Below are 15,536 nucleotides of genomic sequence, written 5' to 3'. Positions count from 1 at the left end.
AGGAAGAAATGGGCTTGGGCAGAGCATTTAATGTGAAGGCAAGATAACCGCTTCTTCTTAAGGGTAACGGAGTGGATAACAAGAAAAGGCAAGTGTAGCAGGGGGAGGCAGAAGGATAGGTGGGCGGATGAGATTGAGAAGTTCGCGGGGATACGGGGGCCGCAGTTGGGAAAGGCAGGGTTAGTCCGCCTTTTTCAAGACGCGACTGCGCATGCGCCCATCCCCTGGCCGCGGTGTCGCGAAACATATTGGAAGGGTGGCGCGCTCCACTCGAGACCGGCCGTGGAAGTGTAAACAAACCGGTTTCTTACGCGGGGTGCGTTGCTGCAGCCGTCGGGCATTCAGCGCGACGCATCTGGCGATGCATACGACGTGTTGCATACGGCTGCAATGCCCAATAACTCGGATATTTTCGCTTTCCGAACGCTTCCCGGGACCGCCTTCGACGTAAGCGTGGGTAAAAGCAGTTCGCCAGCTCGATGATCGTGGCCGCCCTTGGGCACTGTCAAACACGTCAAGACTGTGCGAGCATCACTTTGTGACAGGTACGGACGAGGTACTGCAATGCATGTGCAGTCTATCAAGTAAGGTTTTCTTCATGACCAGGAAGGTCTCAAATGTCACCGCGGCATTTAGACTTCGTTCCGACGCTTTTTGCTTTCTCAAACAAGAAGGCGGAATGGGCAAGTGCTGTGAGCCACTTTCAACGCGCGATGGAGCGGACAACGAAAAAGAAGCTGCGAGAGCATTCATGCATGGTGCTAGAATTTTGTCTTAAAGGGAAGCTGAAACGGTTTTCAAATCGCATGAAACGCTGTGGTTGGGAAGAAAGGACCTTGAAAATCATATGTGTAAATTTTTGCTCGATTCTGTTAGCAAAATAAGCCGCAATCGCTTATTAAAAACCCGCCGCCGACACGCCCTCTTCGCTTCCGGAAGCGCCGAATGGGGGGCGGCAGAAAAGGGGAACTGGCGGAAGTGACGCCATCAATGCGGAAAGCTGGGCTAGTTGGTGTTTCATCATGAATTAAAAGACTAGCGCATATAACAGAGACACAGACAAAGAAGTAGACAGGACGAGCGCTCGTCCTGTCTACTTCTTTGTCTGTGTCTCTGTTATATGCGCTAGTCTTTTAATTCAGGAAGTGACGCCATTCAGGGGCAGTCGGCCGGCCGGCCGTCCCGCTTTGCTTGCTCCTTTTCGGCCTGCGCTTTGGTGAACGACGGATCAACGCAATCATCTGCCAGTGCCGAATACTTTCTCTGGTTCGGGCGTCTGTGCCGAGTGCGTGCAGCGACTAGTCGTAGTCATGCCTTCGTTTTGCGCAGCGTTCGGTTGCGCGAACACTGGCGGCCGAGACGACGTGGTGTTCCACACGTTCCCAAAGGACAGGAAACTTTCTGCGCGTTGGGTCACTGCCGTGAAAAGGAAAAACTTCGTGCCTACGAAGTCAACTGTGTTGTGCTCCGACCATTTCCGCGACAGTGACTATCATGGAAGCTTGGGAACGATGCGGGCACTCGGTATTTCAATTAAATCGGCGCGACTGAAACCCGGAGTCGTTCCTTCAGTGTTCCCACACAACAGAAGCACTTCGCCACCTCCAAGAGCGGCCTTCGCCAAAAGAAAGCGGCGTGAGGTAAGTGTTTTAACGCACGCTTGTGTATTTAGCGGTTCCTTGTTTCTGTGGTTCAGCGTTCTGCGAACCGTGTGTAGCCATATGAAGGACGCAGTAGCGAAGGGATCGCCTACCCGCTTTTACATCATGCATTTCCCAAAACTAAAATGCGGCAGCCACGGCCGGGTCAGGTCCCCCTTTCTCGAAATCAGGGTGCTAGAAATCGGCACCCTAGGGCCATAACCACTGAGCTATCGCGGCGGGGCAATTTTACGTAACAGCGTATCTCTCGTTCGGTCGAAAACGGTCGCGCGTCGGAAATATTACTTTCGGGTGTCCACCGAGTTATGTGAGACAGGCGTCCTTTCCATTCCATAAATTGTGCAACGGTCAAGGCGTCGCGCCGAACAGGTGATGGCGTTCAGTCGACTCCTTCGTAACGCTGCAACACGCTGTTTCGTCCCACTTTTTAAGCCTAGGCGTCCACCAATTTTTTTTTTTTTGGTTTGGAATACGTGCTAGCAGCACTGCAGTAACTGAAAGTGTAGCTGTGCAGCGTAGAATCGGCACCTTTCGTCAGAGTTTTTGATTCACCCTCTTACCATATATCTATTGAAATGTTCATGTTCCGGTACTTTAAATCGCACCACATCAGTGCAATGGGAGCAGTTTTCTGTGTGCTTTACGTTCAAGCAATTCAAGCCTGTGCTGTTTAACTGGTATAAATTTGAGTTCTTTTGAACATAGTGTTAGAACTTCTTTTTAAAATAGTGTCGCATCTTTCCGGATGCAAAAGAGCAGAGTGCACAAAAGGGCATTCCTGTGTAAATTCTGCGAGGCTCCTATTCTTTGGATGTGGTCTAAGACAATGAGGTCATCAATACTGAAGAAAGAAAAGCTTTTGTATGTGGTTTTCATACATTTTGACGGATGCATGTCTTATTATAATAAACCTGCATTTGTGTTGCCCGCATTTAATGCTCCTTCAGGTCCTTGAACAGCTGCTCGAAAACATAGCTCCTCAAGAAGCTACCGCATCACTATCACCATCCCCAAGCGAAGCGCTTATAGCAGAAAGTGTGACAGAGGCAGATGATGTTGCAAATAATGTTCCTGACACTACTGACAAAAGCTTCCAAGTTGTGGTGCGGCCACCAACACTCTACAAGGGATTGCAAGCAAATGTGAAAGCACCGAAAACATCACGAAAAACACAGACACAGCCTCAAGGTGTTTCAGTCGGTGGGGTAATCTTGTCATGTTTTTTGTGCGTGTCTTCATATCGAGCACATATGGAATGTTCACTTTAATATTTTAGCTGTAGTTGTGAGCTTCAAAATATTTTAAAGCGATTGGATCTCTTCTTTATTCTTAACGAAAATTATGACAATGAGCTCTAAAATATTTAGTTGAATACATGTTCCCTTCTTTTAAGGTGTCCAGGTTGGGAGCTTCCTGGTGGATGCAGCTACCCAAGTGAATTTTATGGTAGAGCCATACGAAGAGGATCACAGCCTTACTGATTGTGAGCCTGAGCCCGAACATCACGACGACTAAAGCCCTGACAGTGACTCCTGGCAGGAGTATGTTTTGCTATTCTTACTGCTGCATACCTTTTAGCTTGAGGTACCATTTTATGGAGCTTATGGGATGGCACAAATAATATAAACTTTATGCCACTGCTTCACAAGTTTTCACTATAAGAATCCTGCTTTTTTTTTCAGATGTGACAATTGTGATGGGCACCTATGTTCGCAGCAGCAGTCGGCCATAAATTATTCTGAGAGAGTAATAGTTTTAGTTCAGAAAAAGCACCTGAAAGCATTGTTTGAAGTGTGCCACACGTGCCTTGCACCTTGCACATGCAGCATTCGCTGCGAAGGAACTCTGATTGAAATACATGCTTGGTGTCCTTCAAGGCACCAACTGCGCTGGAAAAATCAGGATGTTGTGAGACAACAGCCAGTATTAAACTTGAAACTTTGTGCTGCCCTTTTATTTTTTTTTTCATTTATTGGTTTTGTTTGGCCAGTACAGAGACTGCAAACAAGAGAGAGCAAGCTAAAGGCGCCTAGTAGCGCCTGACAGAGGCCTGCCCTCCCCATGTAAAAAAAACAACAAAACAAAGTGGCACTTGGCAATGGTACAAAATTTCCATAAGTAACAGAAACTAGAAAAGCAGCGGATATATTGACAACGAAACAGAAATCAGTCATGCATAGAGCTAAGCACAACAAAAGAGCAAAACATAACAAAGACAAAAACTGATTAGGTAAAAACACACCACAACTAGCTATAACAAAAATATTCATGAGCAGATTTCCTAAATCTGACCTCTGACATATTTTGTACTGACAATTCTGTTATGTATGGATAGGTGTTTAATGTATGAGGAATTATGTGAGTTAGTTTTTGGAACCCATAGTTTGTACGGGATTTTGATGCATGGTATTGAGGGTGCCTTTGACTGTAAGCTGTTTGGGCAATTAAATATGTGCTCGCGAAAGTCTGCCAGTTTCCTTTCATAAGGTTTCTGATATAAACAGCAAGCTTCTTGTGGTAAGCGGCCGTGATGGTTAGCAGTCTATGGTTGAGGAAGGAAGGCCCCGTGCTCTCATTGTAATGTAAATTATCAATCGCTCGTACAGCTCTTTTTTGTAAAGTAAGTACTTTCACAAGATTGGTTGAGGTAGTCGTTCCCCAGATCAACAAACAATATTTTACATGCGAAAAGACTAGTGAAAAATAAATTTGTAGTTTGAATTTTCGAGGCAGTATTGTGCGAAATTTATTTAGGATACCAACAGAGCGAGCCATTTTAGTGCAAACGTAGTTTACATGATCTGTCCAGAGTAAGTGTTCTTCAAAAATGACTCCAAGGAACATTGTAGAGCTGACACGAGTTATAGGAGCTTGTTCGAAGTGAATTTGGAAGTTGTTCGGAACTTCCTTATTTTTGGCTCTAAACAGTATGTACTTTGTTTTCCTGACATTAAGTTCTAACCTATTTGATTTTAACCAAACAGACAATTGGGATAACCAACTATTGGAGGCTGCTTGCAAAATATTACTATCTTGCCCTGAAAAAAATACGTTAGTATCGTCTGCATAGATTATAATGTTGTCTGCTGGACGAAGGTTGACGATATTATTAATATATAATAAGAACAACGTTGGTCCTAGAACGGAGCCCTGTGGCACACCAGACACTATCTGACCAATCCCAGATGAAATACCGTTAATGATAGTTGTTTGAGATCGGTTGTCAAGGTAGCTAGCAAATAAGGTTAAAGGAACGCCTCGTATTCCATAACACTGCATTTTTTCAAGCAATATCTTATGGTCAACCGATTCAAACGCTTTCCTTATATCAAGGAATATGCCAACTGTTAGCAGTTTATTTTCTATGTTTCCAATTAGCTTTTCTTTGATTTCCAGTAAGGCGGCCTCAGTTGTTTTTTTTTTTTTTTTTGAAATCCGTACTGTTGCTTGGAGATGACATGGTTTTTGTCGAGATATGCAGAAAGACGTGTGTTGATTGCAAGTTCCGCAATCTTAGAGAAAACTGAAAGAATGGAGATCGGCCGATAATTATTTAAATCATTAATGTCACCCCCTTTATGAATGGCAGTGACACGAGCTATTTTCGACTGATGTGGAAATGTGCCTGTCGTGAACATTAGGTTGACTATATGTGCTAATGGTATCGCAATGACATCTGCTACTTTCTTGATCGGGACTGGAGCTATGCCATCTACACCTGGAGCACTATTACTACGTAAGGAGTGAATAATGGTAATTATTTCTGAGTCAGTGCATGGTAACAAAAACATGGAATTACTTTGTTTACTGGTTATATAGACTGAGGCATCTTGATGTGGACCATCAGTTGATTTTCGTGGAAAAACAGATAAAAAATGCCCATTAAATTCATTCGCTAGGTCAGCGCCATCATAGTTCGCACCATGAATGTGGAGTGAGACGGCTGCGTTGGTTCTGTTTTTACCTAGAAGATCGTTAAGTGTATTCCATGTTCCCTTCGAGCCATCAGACATGGAGAACTTTCTCGCGTAATAATCACTTCTTGCTTTTTTAATATCAGCGCCTAACTTATTGCGGAACGTTTTGAATTGACGGAGAATGTCAGTGTCATTTGTTCTCACAAAACGAGAAAAATGTCTGTTGTTTTCCTGTATGCGGTCATACAGCTGTTTTGAAATCCACGGCTTTCTTGATTTTCTATGAGTTCTGTGCGTTGCTTGCGGAAGTGCAGTATTATAGTGTTCTTGAATAGTAGATGTAAAGTTTGTGTACGGTTGGCATGCATCCTTCTGTCTTAAAATATTAGTCCAATCTGTGCTAGCACAAAGACGTCGAAACTCTGATAAGCTGTTTTCATCAATTCTTCTAAATGTAGAAGTTTCCTGTTTACTCCTGTGTTACTCCGGTTTACTCCTGTGTCAGGCAATAACCCCACTGCATCTTTGAGAATGTTGTCTTCAATTGGTGTTGAGGTAGTCACCGACAGAACATTCTTCAACATTCAGAAGATCCATCTTTGGCCAGCAATCGACAGAGTAAGCAATTGTTTTGAAAAAGTTATGCTTATTGAAGATTTCACGGCAAGTGCTCACTGCTTTCAAAAATCTTTTTTTGAAGGTTTGGAGGCAGCAGCAAGAGCAGTTGTTGAAGGATGTCAGGGGCAAAGAAGTCGCCCTTGCCGGGGATGGGCGAGCCGATTCACCTGGCTTCAGTGCTAAATTCGGCACATATTCTTTGTTGGACTTCTAAAACAACAAATTGCTGCACTTCGAGCTTGTCCAGGTTTGTTTTACTTTTACTTTAGCATTCTGGGAAGTCCTCTTAACTCCATACTGCCAAATGCCATCTGCTGCAGAAGTTATTACTACTTTTGTTTCTGCTCTATATTGGCATTTTCTATCATGAGAAAAAGAATTATATGTTGTATATTCCAGTCCAATGAAGTAGGAGGCAGTTGCTACATAGAACTAGAAGGCCTCAAACGTGGCCTGCAATTTCTTGAAAACCAAGGCATCACTGTGAAAGCTCTTGTGACAGACCGACATATTCAGATCAAGGCGCACATGCGAAGAGAAAGACCAGGCATCCAGCACAAGTTTAACGTTTGGCATGTTGCAAAAGGTACTTTGAAGCAGCACATTTTGTGGTGAAAATATCGTCATTTGCAATGTTTTCTGTTCAGAGTGTTTTGTAATAAAATGTGAACACTGATTATTAGCTCTTGCATTATGCCTTTTAGGTGTCTTCAAGAAAGTGACTGCCATATCTAAGAGGCGTGATTGCAAGGACCTGCAGCTATGGGCTAAGTCCATTCAGAACCGTCTATACTGGTCAGCTGCATCCAGCCACGGGCACAGCGACCACATTGTTCCCAAATGGTTATCGCTTCTCAACCACACTAGGGATGTGCATGTGCACAATTATGCACTGTTTCCAGCCTGCCTCCATGACAAGCCTGAGTGCCGGATGTGGCTCAAAAAGGGTAAGTAGAGGCCTAGCAGAAAAAAATATAGGAAAATTTAACATGTTGGAAAGCAATGAAACACTCTGCTTGAACACTTTGCTAGAATCGAAAGCTGGGAAAGGTGGTAATGCGCATTATGTGTAAAAATACACGAGGCAAAATGAAAACTTGTACACGTGCTCAATTTGCTTACTCAACTTTGATTTCTTTCATTCTCTCTCCTGTTTTTCAGAATCGAAAGCATTTGAAAAGCTAAACAACATAGCTACCTCAAAGGTCCTATTGGCAGACATGCCGAAGCTATCAACTAAACACCGGACTTACGGTCTGGAAACGTTTCATAGTCTTTTATTGCATTTTGCCCCAAAGAACTGCCAGTACTCATACCTTGGTATGAAGGGAAGGTAAATCTCAACATCTCAAGTCTTTTTAATTTGCTTGTGTGTTTACATATATCCATGTAAACACACTGATGTGAAGGCATGCATGAGCGTGGATAAGAAAATATATTTTGGCTACGCATGAGGCCAGCAGCAGTTCCATCACTGAGGAATAGAGACACTGCATGATTCCTTACCCATTTGGTTAGCCAAGCGCCGTACGTAAACAGTGTTTAGGAGCCAGGTTTTTAGAAATATATGACCGCTTGCATTTCAGAATGACAGCGCCATATTTGTTTTTGTTGAAAGACTAGAACCGTACTTTTAAATGCACCAGATTGGACTGTGTGTGCTTGCAAAAAGGTCGATATACTTCGAACCACTTGTGAGCATACTGAAATACTGTATTATGCTATGGAAAAAGAAGAAAGAATAGTTGGTCCAATGAAAAAAAAGTAGCTGCATTCTGAAATAAACATTCACCAAAATTTCTCACATTTTTGAAAAATAACCAAAAGGTCAACATCCTTATTATAATAACGGTGTTTCTCAAACAACAAATCACCTGTGGCGGCAACTAGTTATACACAAGAATTCCTACTCCACACATATTCATAGTTTGCTACACTGTACTAATATGGTTACCTTATGGGGCGACAGTGTACAGGCCGTAATATATGACCTGCGCAAGAGACAAGCAGTGTTACATGTAATGGCTTACTGTACTCTTGAACACTGAGCATTGTTTCAGAACCCAGTTGGCCGTCATGCATTACAATGAAAACTGTGCACGAAGCCAAGCCTGCCGACTGGACGGTGTAGCCCGTTGAAACTTGAAATACCCAAAGGCCACAGGAGGAAAAGCAACTGCTTGCCCTGTAAAGGAACAACCAACATATGGTACATGCAAATGGTTTTACTTGTTATCAAAGCAGCATTGCTTCATGTCATTTTCAAATTTCTTTTTAGGGTACGTACAGACACTTCTGAACATGGTCGTGGTAGAGGCAAGCAGGACATCAGAGGCCAAGAAGACTGCACTCATGCGGACCCCACCACCGCTGAACAGTCAGTTTTCAAGGGTACCAAAGGAAGAAGCTGTAAAGCAAAGGAAAACACGATTCAATAAGTAATGTAGGCTCCTCCTTTGTTGAGGGCAGGAAATCAGTCCGCCTATCAGTGCGTATTGTCTTCGGAGTCCTGGCTCTCGCGTGCAAGATCCATATGAATGCTGTCGTCAACAAGCATGAAGAATCAGAGCGTGTGAGGAACGCATAAAGTAGGCGCACTCTAGCAGCCATGCCATTATAATGTCACAATAAACTCCATGTGTGTTCCAACCAACGCCTCTCAGAATGCTGCCTTCAGCCGTAACACTGAGTTAGCACTCGGCAATAAAAAAAGATTTCCGTGTGCCGCACGTTCCTCTGCTGAGCTTCCAGCAAATATTACGCTGAACTTCAGTGTTTGCGGCCTTATGTTGCTGTCTTCATTTATTTACCTGTGGAAAATACTGATTTTTTAAAGCAACTTCATGTATGTGTTGCAAAATAAATATCAAGGAAATCCTGTTTTTTTTCTTTGGAGCTGCATTTCTATTGTAAAATCGGCTTTCAGAGTTTAGCTGGTGCATATTGACATATTTGCCTATTTATATTAATTACATTGAAAGCAAAAATGTGTAAGCTGTTTGTGCAAGATAAAAGTATTAGTCCACATGTCGTTAATAGAATGAGACACGGGCAACTTGCTGAAAAAAAAAGCCGTGCACATCTTGCAAAGTGCAACTGACAAAAATTTCGAGTTTATACAGTTGACGTTGTTGCATGACGTTTATGCAATAAGTAAAGCTGTAATGTAATGAATGCCAACTGAAAGAAAACAACTTTCACTACGTGCTTGTGCTATAACTGGAGATGTTTAAAGCAGTAAATGAGCCACCAATTCATACTGTGCAGCATTCGTTTGTGCGTAACCATGTTTCTGCACTTACCTAAATGGAATCCCAGAAATGCTTGCAGCCTGTATATATAGCATTCTTAGCCGTATACTTCTTTCGAACTGCGCTCAGCACACAGCTTGGCAGAATCCGTCGGTTGTTCTGCCCCAGCCTCTTCCACCTTAACCAGACAAACTGACGGTTCGCAGCATACCGAGACTGCCTGTAAAAAATATGTTATTGCATCAATAGTTATCTTTTCGTTGTATTATTTTGTTACCTGTTCGTAAATTTTTTGCCTTTTCCAGCTGGTTCGCATCCATGCTGAGCTAAACTCACTTCCAGCACTGCCTTACTGAGGCACACAGTCTTGAACTCTTTTGAGCTCGTTACGCACTGTGTGCCTTTTTGCTTCTTCCCGATTTCTTGCACTTCCCGGCAGCATAAACAATCCTTTTCATCCATCATCAGTGCGCAGCACATGCAACTGCACCTAAATGAAAAAAAAACGATTATATCAACCTAGTATACCAGAGCAATGTAAACATTTACATTCATGAACGCTTGTTCATGGCTGACGATCGACAATAGCGTCAGAATTCATGCAAATGTTTTTCGAGTTAGAACGGCAAAGTCGCCGAGTCGCGGTACGCATATATCTGCCACAAGTAATTGTACTGGCTACCTCGATGCGCAACTGGAGCAAATATATTTCGCAGTGCACACTATAGTTTTGATGAGCAGCACTGCGAACTCCGAAACGCAGCCATAATTATTGTTCAAAAGTGTGTTCAGCATGCGAAAAAAAAATGTATAGGGTTAAGTGCAGAAGTTTTGTGGTTGAACCGTAGCACGAACATACAGCAGAAGGAATAGCGCAGGCTGGAGCTTCCTCCGTCGTCTCGTCCTTTCGCGGTGCAGTACAGCAGTGAACCCACTCCAACTCATCCAGTTTGGCATTACTTTTTAGTTCTAAAAGGCCTTCGGGTGTAATTAGACACGTCACTATAAATAAATTAACACACAAACGCTTTACCTCGTGCGACTCGTGTAAGCATGCCGGCGATATAATTTCGATCATGTTTCCACGTGTTACAAGTTGTGGTCCACGGCTTTTATGCAGCAGCGAGTACACAGCGTTTTGACGCGATTTGCTTTTTATTGCCACTTACACACACGCCTACGCAAACACATGTACGCACATGCACCTACTCAAATGCTATGCACGCTCGTACGCAAAACATACGTACCAGTTGAGATTTCCAACACGGGAAAATGTTGCGACCTCACATTCGCGGTCGGCGCACTCTGCGGCGTCATCGGTTCCGCCGTTTTCTGGACACGCTGATGGCTCGAACATGTATGGTGAGACATCAAACTGTTCAACGCATGTTGAATCATCCATAATTTGCAAAACACAGTTCTCAAGCCAGGTAAAGCAACGCGCTACGCAGCAACACAGTCGGTGCTGGCCGGAGATCCCCGTAAATGACGTCACGACGATCCCGGCCAATCGCGGGCATTCGCGGCGTCCGCTCGGCGCCCCGAGGCGCTGGTGCCTGTTTTCTTCCAAAAATCACCTTTTTGCGTTCATTTCCGCCCTTTTTGAATGAGATATTCGGTTTCAGCGGACTAAAAACTATAAAATGCCGCATGGAACTCATTTTTTTTCGAAAAGTTCTTCAGCTTCCCTTTAATCTCCTATTGAAATTTTCTTGTTTATTCCACTACACCCTGGCCAATCCCCCGGTGTGGGTATGTACCATGTATTAAGAGGCAGAAGAAGAAGGTGCGTTATGCGTTTGTTCGCACCTCAGCGATCAACTCAAAAAAATTCAAATTAAGGCCCTCCGGTTTATTTATTCCTGCTACTCACGTCATGACAGCGTATCTTCCTTGCGAGCTAAAGCGCGTATCCCTACCCTTGCTTGTCGGCGACGCGTTGCTTCGATGAAGTTTCTTTTTATTCTTTACAATGATCGCATAAGACTTGATAAAAATCAGTACATCAAGGCACCTTATCATCGTTCGAAGCGATTGAACCATGAAAAGTGCATCAGACCCACCCCAACGCGATGTAGCACATATAAATTCTCATTTTTTTCGTTAGCCATTGAAGAATGGAATAATCTGCCTCACGAATTCATGGACGACGTCTCTCTTGATATCTTTTTGGAAAACGTAGAGTCGTTTTTTTTTGAAAAACAGAATTTACAATAAAACGAGCAAAAGAGCATCGTGTTGACCTGATTGTATCGCTTCGTGGTTTCGTTGTTCTCCTTTCCAGTGTGTAAAATGCATCAAAATGAACGTGTATAGCAATGCGCATGTCCTTTGACCGTTGATGGTCTCAGCCTACTTGCTATGGTCTTTTCTACTGGAGGCGCATGTTTTGTGCCTCGAGTATGTTATACTGGATATGCTATTGTTTGTATAATTGTCCCATTAATTTGACCACTCCTGTAAGAGCCTAACTAGGCTTACAGTTTGCTTAAATAAAAAAAAATATCCATGATGAAGAGCGCTGCGTGGTATCGCCGGAATGACTCAATGTGCGCGCCTCGCGCCCGTCTTTATGGACGCGCATGCTTGTTTAACCTATGCAGCGGTGTGCTGTGGGAAAATAAAGTGAAATTCTAGCATAGCTGCCATGTTGCGAGTACGCTTGTGCTTTTGTAGTTCGTGTAGCTATTCGGCAGCGCTTAAGCACAACGATTGCTTCTGAAAACTGTTGTCCCCAGTCGTTTTCTGGGCTACGGCGTGCACGATGTAGTATCCACCTTTTAATGGACGGCAGGCATACACAGCGGAAAACGCCAACCTCACTGATCGGGGATATTTCATTGAACATTATGTTCCGAATGTAGCCTTCATCTCTGAAGCAGCGGCCCTTGCTCAGCTGGCGTTCGCATCGCATGCCGGTTGATCAAAGATACTGAGGAATTTGCTCTGCGGTGGGCACAGCAGCCTGCTTCGGACTTCGCACCGAGCAATCAGTCAATCCTAGAAATCCTCCAGGTACCAGGGGCTGTCCAGGACACGCCATCGTTGACAGGTTCCATCAAAACGTGCTCCGCAGCGGCACTCAGTCCGTCCGGGTTGGGCGCACAGTACCCTTCCAGTGAGTTTCCAGCGTTGTACGCGAGGTGGCAGCGCAGAAATATGAAAAAGGCGGATTGTAGAGACACCGGAGAGATCTTTGTCTTGGAGTGGCCGTAGTAAGGCTGATTATGATGATGCTGAAGAGCTCGTATCGGAGAAAATCCTGTGTCTTCGTCAGCGTCAGCGCATTGTCTATGAGCGAAAAATTCACGAAAAATCACCAGAAAATGATGCTAGGAGGCAGGTGGGCCAGCTAGGTCACGTGACCTTGCGGCGTCATCACAACCTGCCCACCGGACTGTGAGCAAACTGCGCACTGTGGCAGGTGGCAGTTAAATAAATAATTGGCCGCGAGAGGTTGGCCGCGAAGAGCGACCTAGATTGCAGAAGCCTCAGCGGTGGAAGTACCTGCCATCGCAGGGCATCGCTTTACCACTGCACCACTGCGCTAGAGTTGGTGTGAGGACATCCAGGCATTCAAGCATGTAAAGACGAGAATTACCAATTTCACATATGTGCATTAACCCGTCGAAGCTATCGTCTGATGCCCTTCAGGAGGAGCTTAGGAGTCCCCTCCAATTTTTTTTCCAGCTCCTGGCCCGTCCTTTACGAGGCATGTGTCTGACGCTGAGAGAGAGAGATAAAACATTTTTGAAACTTGGAAAGAACCCACATTGGCGCAAGTAAAACCACACACACAAAGGAAAGACAGGGAGACAACGGACAGGCGCTTGTCCGTTGTCTCCTTGTCTTTCCTTTGTGTGTATGGTTTTACTTGCGCCAAGGTGGATTCTTTCCAAGTTTCAAAAAATGCTTAACCAACTTGCCCAGCAACACGCCTTACTGAGATAAAACATTTATTATTTCATTGAAGTGTTCTACGAGTCAGGTAGGCGGACTCCTCAGTTCTGGACTCCGGTGGCTTGGGCGGATGCCTGGACCAGTCTGATGATGCGACACTGGTCCTCCAGGCCATTGCTGGTCAGGGCTGCCTCCCACTGCTCGTATGATGTCTGTAATGTTTTTAGATGAGGTCGTTTTTGGGGAATATTCCAGGAAATGTGAAACAGCGAAGGGTTATCGCCGCACCATGGACAGAAGAGGCGGTATTTGGAAGGGTGAATGAAGCTGTACAAGTACAGGTTAGGGAAGGTATCCGTTTGTATTCGCCTCCAAAATGTGGCTTCTTCTGTGGTGAGTTTAATATGGGCAGGGGGATATATTCTACGATCTAATCTAAGCATCTCCAGCCGTTCCTCATAGTTTGATGGTAGAGGGGTGAGGTACGGGCAAGGATCCGCTCGGTTTGTTAGCTCACGAGCTAGATCGTTTGCCGCCTCGTTGCCTTCAAGACCTGAATGGCCCGGGGTCCAAGTAATGTTATGGTGGCATTGAAGTGTAGGTAAGAGGCCCGACGGTATGAGTAGAGCCGCTGTCATTTTTAGGACTCTCCCTGTAATGTAATATTGACAGGCTCGCTTCGAGTCAGTTATTATGTGAGTTGATTTGTCCGCAAGATCACAATGCCTTATGGCAAGGGCGATGGCGGAGGCTTCCGCCGCGGCAGGATCCTCAGCCCGGAGTGAAACACTCGTCAGTAGTTGAAAATTGTGGTCAAGGGCTACTGCAACAAAGATGCTCGGTGCAGTGTACGCCGCCACGTCTACATAGACTGCTTTGTGATCTGACTCTTGACGACGGCGTAGATGAGTGACCCTAGCCTCCCGTCTGCCTTTGTGGATTTCTGGTTGCATATGTTTTGGGAGCGGAGCCACTGAGATCTGTCTTCTTATGTTTGCAGGTAGGGAAGTGTGTCGCCAGAGCTCTTGTAGATCTCATGGTGTACCAATGCGCTGAAGAATGGCTCTTCCGGTGGTGGTCTGTTGGAGTCGGGCTCACTGCGATGCTAAGACCGCATCTCTGATCTCCTCAAAGGTGTTTGGGACTCCAAGCTTGATTAGACGTTCGGTCGAGGTGCTTGGAGGAAGGCCGAGAGCTGTTTTGTACGCGCTGCGAATGACAGTGTCGCAGAGAATGGACGGAAACGTTTAAATGGTTCTCTGCTAAACCAGAGAATGCTTATCTCAGTTCTTCCTCAGTGAGAAAACCCAGGTATGAGTGGTTTTTTTAGGAAGTCACGCACACAATTTCTAGTTGCGGAGTCGTTTTATTTCAAATCAAGTTAGATCAAATAATTTATTTGTCCTTCTTTACAAAGAGAGGGGCACAGCAGCAGAAACATGCTACGAAAGCAGCTGCACCTGGCAACTTCCTTTATTTGGTCATCAGGACGTTTCGCGTGCACTCAGTTCCAAATTTGGAGAATATCAAGTGCGCCTTTGTACAGGCAAATAAAATTGTATTTGCAGGATGCTCGCAAAGGTGCGCGTAGAGCTTAAAGAGGGAAATAAATCTCGTTTACAGGCACTTGGAAAATTTTTGAGCACGACTGTATTTCATTTTATTTCATTTAACTTAAATTACTCCCAGGACGAACGGCATTACAGAGGGGCAGTGGTGAAAGAAAAACATATCACGAGCATAGAAAACTAAAATTATTGTACAAAATATACTATGTTGGAAACAACCTGAATGTTCATTATGAGTAAAAGCGGCTCGAAAAAGTTGGTCACCGTTAATATTAACGAGTTCTGCGGGAAACTGGTTTGATTCCCGAGCGATACAGTGCATGAATAATTGAGGGAAAACTTGGGTTTTTGATAATTCAGTCCCCCCTTTATGCAAACGCTCGATGCGGTTTGATATCTACAGAGGGTAACGTATCGATTTAGGGCGCCATGTGGGGTGGTGGTAAAATTAGTGAAAACTGCAGATGCGGTCTCAAAAATGCGACAAAGGCATGAACACTGTTCACAACACATAGAAAAAAGAAATGGCTCAAGGAACACAAATAAAAATACAATCTACATACACAGAAAATGAGGTTGTATACTTTTTTGCGGCCGTTTTATTGCATCAGTCCCGTTCTC

The 15,536-nt window shown here is 44.4% G+C and overlaps 1 protein-coding gene and 1 pseudogene across 2 annotated transcripts in view; both read left to right on the top strand.

Moving 5' to 3' along the window:
- LOC144105719 (uncharacterized) overlaps positions 1–15,536 on the top strand; it is a 117,929-nt gene that overhangs the window by 15,407 nt on the left and 86,986 nt on the right. The gene's annotated exons all lie outside the window — the stretch shown is intronic.
- LOC144105718 (uncharacterized) lies at positions 1,178–9,005 on the top strand (annotated as a pseudogene). The gene is made up of 8 exons (XR_013308867.1): positions 1,178–1,640; positions 3,055–3,144; positions 6,084–6,196; positions 6,279–6,443; positions 6,596–6,782; positions 6,901–7,143; positions 7,358–7,529; positions 8,257–9,005. The product of XR_013308867.1 is annotated as an uncharacterized LOC144105718 (transcript).

Source organism: Amblyomma americanum, chromosome 9 (genome assembly GCF_052857255.1).
Source record: "Amblyomma americanum isolate KBUSLIRL-KWMA chromosome 9, ASM5285725v1, whole genome shotgun sequence".
Taxonomy (NCBI): domain Eukaryota; kingdom Metazoa; phylum Arthropoda; class Arachnida; order Ixodida; family Ixodidae; genus Amblyomma; species Amblyomma americanum.
Note: the sequence above shows the minus strand (reverse complement) of the source record. Positions and strands in the feature narration are given on the sequence as shown.